The sequence below is a fragment of the Hyperolius riggenbachi genome, chromosome 9, assembly GCF_040937935.1.
Source record: "Hyperolius riggenbachi isolate aHypRig1 chromosome 9, aHypRig1.pri, whole genome shotgun sequence".
NCBI lineage: Eukaryota > Metazoa > Chordata > Amphibia > Anura > Hyperoliidae > Hyperolius > Hyperolius riggenbachi.
The window spans coordinates 78,522,194-78,528,193 of record NC_090654.1 but is presented as its reverse complement, the minus strand read 5'-3'; positions in this window follow the sequence as shown (position 1 = coordinate 78,528,193).

Sequence of the window (6,000 nt, the reverse complement as noted above, 5' to 3'; positions counted from 1 at the left end):
GTTGTTTGTGCAGACGGCGTATTATGCATGGTTATGAAGTGCGCCATCTTAGACAATCGGTCTATTACCACAAAAATGGTGTTAAATCCTTCCGAAACAGGCAATTCCACAATAAAATCCATGGCAATTGAAAACCAGGGTCTTGGAGGCACTGGTAGAGGATCTAAGAGTCCCCATGGCTTCAATCTAGATCCTTTGGCACAACAACAGGTTCTACAGGCTCTCACGTACTCTTTACAATCCTTCCTTAGATCAGGCCACCAAAAGGAACGTTGCACCAGCTCCTGAGTCTTGGACACCCCAAAATGACCTGCCAGTTGATGGTCATGACACAGTTTTAACACTGATGTGCGAAGATCTTGAGGAATAAAGATTTTATCTTCATGATACCATAGACCATCCTTGAACATTAGAAATGACTCATCTGTATCAGAAAGCCCGAATTTACTCTGCTGAATTTGCTTGACCAGATCAGGTTGTAGAATCAGGAAATTATGACTTGACAGAATTGTATCTGGACAAACTGGTGACACTTCCTCCTCCGGAAACATCCGAGATAAGGCATCTGGTTTGATGTTCTTAGACCCAGGTCGATATGTTATGTGGAAAGAGAATCTAGAAAAAAAAAGTGCCCATCTTGCTTGTCTGGGGTTCAGTCTCTTAGCAGTCTTTAGATACTCAAGATTTTGATGATCCGTGTAGATCAAAATAGGGTGACTTGCACCTTCCAGTAAGTACCTCCATTCCTCTAAAGCGTTCTTAATTGCCAACAATTCTCTATCCCCGACATCATAATTCCTCTCAGCAGGAGTCAGTTTCCTAGAGAAATATGCCACTGGATGTAGCAGGAATTTCACCCCTTGTCTCTGAGATAGAACTGCTCCCACCGCCATTTCAGATGCATCCACTTCCAATAAATAAGGCAAGGCAGGGTCAGGGTGTCTAAGAATGGGAGCAGTTGTAAACAATTCCTTGAGTCTTTCAAAAGAGGCTTGCGCTTCAGTACTCCAGACAAATCGTTCTTGCTGACGAGTAAGTTGAGTGATAGGTAAGATTATTGCTGAAAAATGTTTGATGAACCTGCGGTAAAAATTTGCAAAACCGATAAACCGTTGAACTGCCTTCTTGTTCGTAGGAGGTGGCCAATCGATGATTGCCTGAATCTTTTGTGGATCCATGGTAAATCCTTCTGCAGAGATGATAAGACCCAAGAACTGAATTGATTCTTTTTCAAACTCGCATTTTTCTGCCTTTACATAAAGTTTATGCAACCTAAGCCGAGACAGAACTTGACCTACTTGAGAGCGATGAATCTCCACTGAAGGCGAGAATACAAGGATGTCATCCAAGTAGACGATAATGAAATGATCCAAGAAGTCCTTAAGAACATCGTTAATGAAGTGTTGGAAGGTAGCTGGGGCATTACATAGCCCAAATGGCATGACCCGATATTCGAAGTGACCAAATCTAGACCTGAAGGCTGTCTTCCACTCGTCCCCAGCCCTTATTCTTATCAAATTGTATGCACCTCTAAGATCTAATTTGGTAAAGATTTTGGCTTCTCTTAATTTTTGAAACAGCTCAGGGACCAAAGGTAACGGGTATCGATTCTTGATTGTGATCTTGTTTAATTCACGATAATCGATACATGGACGAAGAGTCTTGTCCTTCTTTTCTACAAAGAAAATCCCCGCACCCGCCGGGGAAGTGGATGGTTGTATGAATCCTTTTTTGAGATTTTCTTCTATATATTGTCTTAAGGTTTCTTGTTCAGGATCAGAAAGGGGAAACATACGACCAAAAGGAATTGGTGCTCCAGGATGTAGGTCAATTGGACAGTCGTAAGGACGATGTGGGGGTAGCTGATCAGCCCCCTTTTTATCGAAAACATCGAGATACTTATGATATTGGACTGGGATGACTTCTTGCAATGAGGAGGTGCATAATAATGATCCTGTTGGAGCAGGTACATGACATTGTCTGCAATAACTGGACTCAAATGACACAGAACCAGATGACCAATTGATGATGGGATTATGTGCCTGAAGCCAAGGTAGTCCTAGGATAACAGGGTATACTGGGGAGGATACTAGGTCAAACTTTAAAAGCTCCTGATGATCCTGGTTAATGCTGGTAAGGATGGGTAAGGATTCAACTGTAACAGGACCTGAGCTTATGCCGGAACCATCAGCAAGATGGATAAACAATGGTTCCTTGCGAGGTTGTGTCGGAAATTGGTGAGTAGTAGCATATGTAATGTCCAAAAAGCAACTGCAGGCTCCGGAATCTATGATGGCGTGTGCATTAAGGATTCTTCCTGGGAGCTGGAAAGAAACAGGTATAGACAAAAGATTAGTAAAAGCTACCGTAGGCTGGGTTGGAGAAGCTCTGATGAAAATTTCCTTACCGGAAGGTCGGACAGGACAAGCTCTAAAGAAGTGACCAGAAGCTCCACAATACAGGCATAGGTTGCATTGACGGCGTCTCATTCTCTCTTCAGCAGATAAAGATGGGCGGATAAGACCTAATTGCATCGGTTCAGGCTGATCAGAAGCTGGTGCTGTTGCAGGAGCCGGAGTTACAGAGGATGGGAACCATAGTGGCCGGGCGGTGTTTTTCCTTTCCAGAAGACGCTCTCGAAAGCGGCGATCCAGCTGGATAGCCGCCTTGACCAATTCCTCCAGAGTATCAGGGACTCCTATTCTTGCCAACTCATCCTTGAGTTGGTCTGACAACCCCATACGGTATTGGAACTTTAAGGCAGACTCGTTCCAATCCGTGTCCGCGGCCCACCTTCTAAACTCCGAGGTGTACTCCTCCACCGGTCTGCGTCCTTGACGTAAATTTTGTAAGGAAGACTCAGCAGTAGCAATACGTTGCGGGTCGTCATATAATATCGCCATAGCTTCAAAGAGTGATTGTACAGAGGCAAGAGTCTGATGTTTTTGCTCCATCAAATGATGAGCCCATGATTGGGGTTCCCCTTGAAGTAATGATATAATAAATCCCACCTTTGTTTCTTCATTAGCGAAGGTCCTTGGTTGCAGAGCAAAGTAAAGTTGACAGGAGTTCCGAAAGGTACGGAATTTAGTGCGGTCACCAGAAAATCGATCAGGCAGTGGTACTCGGGGTTCAGGAGCTGGTGGCAAAACTGGAACTGAAGCTGGAGTAGGCGGAACTGGCTCTGAGGCCACAGGAGCAGAATGGCTAGGGGTGACTGCAGCTGAACCATCACTGTTAGCAAGTGTGTTGATACGTCCTTCTAGTCGAACATGTCCGGCCTGTAGTTCTTTGAAAGCATCAGTTAAAGTAGCCATTTGGGTGCAAAGAGTGCTCAGAACATTCGCTACCTCAGCGGTCTCCATTTGGCTGTAGTATTTTGTAAGGTACCTTGAGGGTTGGAGACCGATGTGCTGGAGGTAGCAGCTCTTGCAACTTACCAACGGGAAACCCTGGAGTGGAAACAGGAATCTCCAGTTGGCACGGGGCAGGAGCGCTTGCAGGAAGTCACTGTAGCGCTCCCACAGGTTGAGTCTGGTACTGCAATGACTCAAACACCAGGTAGACTTGAGGACTGAAGCAGATCCAGGAACGGGCACAGGTCTGGCAGCAAAGCGGGTACTCAAACAGGCGGTGGTCGGCAGCAGAGAGGGTAGTCGTACTTGGCAGAGGTCGGCAACAGAGCGGGTAATCAGACAGGCAGTGGTCGGCAGCAGAGAGGGTAGTCGTACTTGGCAAAGGTCGGCAACAGAGCGGGTAGTCAGACGAGCCAGGTTCAGTAACATCAGATCAGGGCAGAGCTTAGTCAGCACACGGGAACACACACACTCACAGAACTTGCTGCAATACTACAGCAACCAGAGTGTGGTGCTCTCCAGGCTTAAATAGGCCGTTTGGGCGTGCCCAGCGTAACGTACGACGCGCGTGCGCAGAAACGCACGGCGCCACGCAATGCCCACGTCAGAGCAACATGTACAAACAGACGCCCCTCACGCGCGCGCGCGTGCACGCGGCACTCACAGCAACGCCTTCCGGCGCCATTGCCTGCGCCGCCCGACGCGACGCGCATGAGCGCACCACGCCAGGCCGCCGATTATGGAGACCGGCCGAGATGCCCCCGGACGCCTGCCGACATCCGTGCGTGCCAGCCGCATCGCCTGGACAGGTAACTGACCGTGACACTTCCCCTGCATGCCCCCCGCTCCTCGTTTCTGGCTAGGGGAGTATTGATTGTCATGCTGCTGAATGCAGATTATGGGTGCCATGTGTGTTCTGGGTGTAAGTACTGAGTGTCATGTGGGTTCTGGCTATGGTTGGGTATCAAGTGTCATGCGGGTGTTGATTGCAAGAACTTAGTGCCATGTAAGATCTAGGTGCATGTACTGGATGTCATGTGGGTGCTGGGTGCAGGTACTGGGTGTGACATGGGTGCGAATACTTGGCGCCATGCCTGTACTGGATGCTGGCTATGGGTGGGCTTTGGGCATCACATGGGTTTTGAATGCAGGTACTTTGGGTGCGGTTACGGGTTAAGTGGATACTTGGTGCAGATAGTGGGTGCCATGTGGAAGCTGTGTGCAGGTGTGAGTACTGGGTGCAATTTAAGGCCAGGGTGTAGATACTTGGTGTCATGTGAGTGTGAGTACTGGGTGCCAGCAATGAGGGGAAGGGGTGGCTGATGGGAAAAGTAGAGGTCAGTGTGGGTGCTGCAGGAAGGGGCAGGGCCATGCAGAGGTGTGGTGCTCAAATTTGAAATCGATAAATCGTGCTAAATTGTGTATATAATACCCCCTCTCCATAAAGCATAAGGCAGCCCCCCCCCCCACACACACACACACACACACACACACACACCTTTATAGCAGTATCAGGCAGACTGTGTGTCTCCTTCCAACTCTTTTGGTGCTACCACCCTCAAATTAGCAGTGATAGGTGCCCATGTTAGTGGGTTAGAGTGGGCACAGTGGAGCACAGACTCACCTTTCATTACTGGGACCTCTGTCCCTCTTGATCAGCACCCAAGCCTCTTTTCAGACAAAGAAGTGGTTACCAATATGCAGTGGTTGCTAAGCATTAGTAGATGCAAAACTGCAGTAAGTGCCAAGATGCAGTGGGTGCCCAGATGCAGTGGATGGTAAGACGCAAAGGTTCACTTTGTGGTAAGTTGAAGTGGGTGCCGAGATGCCAACGTAAAGTCTCTGTGTCAAGCTGCTTTGGGTACCAAGGTCCAGTTTGTATTGGGTGTTTATTTGCAGTGGGTGCTATGCAGTATTGGGTGCTGAATGAGTAGCAGATGGTGATAAACAATAGTGGGTGCCATGTGAGTGCTAATTGGTACAGGGAGCCATGTGAGTGTTGGACATGAGTGAGTAGGGAGTGCCATGCGTGGTCTGGATGTGTGCCATGGGAGAGTACTGTGTCTCATATGGGTTTAGGGTTCATATGGGCTCATATGAGGTCACTATGGGTGCTGCTATGAATGGTAAAGTTGCTGCTAAAGGAGGTAGAGGTCAGCGTGGGTGCTGGGGGAAGGGTAGGCCACTGTGGGTGCTGGGAGAAGTCAGTGTGGTTACTGGAGGAGGGAGTGGATGCTGGGTGTTGGGAGAAGCCACTGTGGGCGCTGGCAATGGGAGAGGTCACTGTAGGTGCTGCTTTTGGGATGGGAGGTCCCTGTGGGTGCTGCAGGGGACAGGAGGGTAGCCACTGGGGGAGGGAAAAATCACTGTGGGTGCTGGGGGAGGGATAGGTCAGTGTGGGTGCTGGGGTAGGCAGGATCACTGCTAGAGCTGGGGAGGGAGAGGTCACTGTGGGTGCTAGGTGGAGGGAGAGGTCACTGTGGATGCTGGGGGAGGGAGAGGTCACTATGGGACCTAGATGGAGGGAGAGATCACTGTGGGTGCTAGGTGGAGGGAGAGGTCACTGTGGGTGCTGGGGGAGGGAAAGGTCACTGTGGGTGCTGGGGGAGAGAGAGGTCACTGTGGGTGCTGGGGAGGGAGAGGT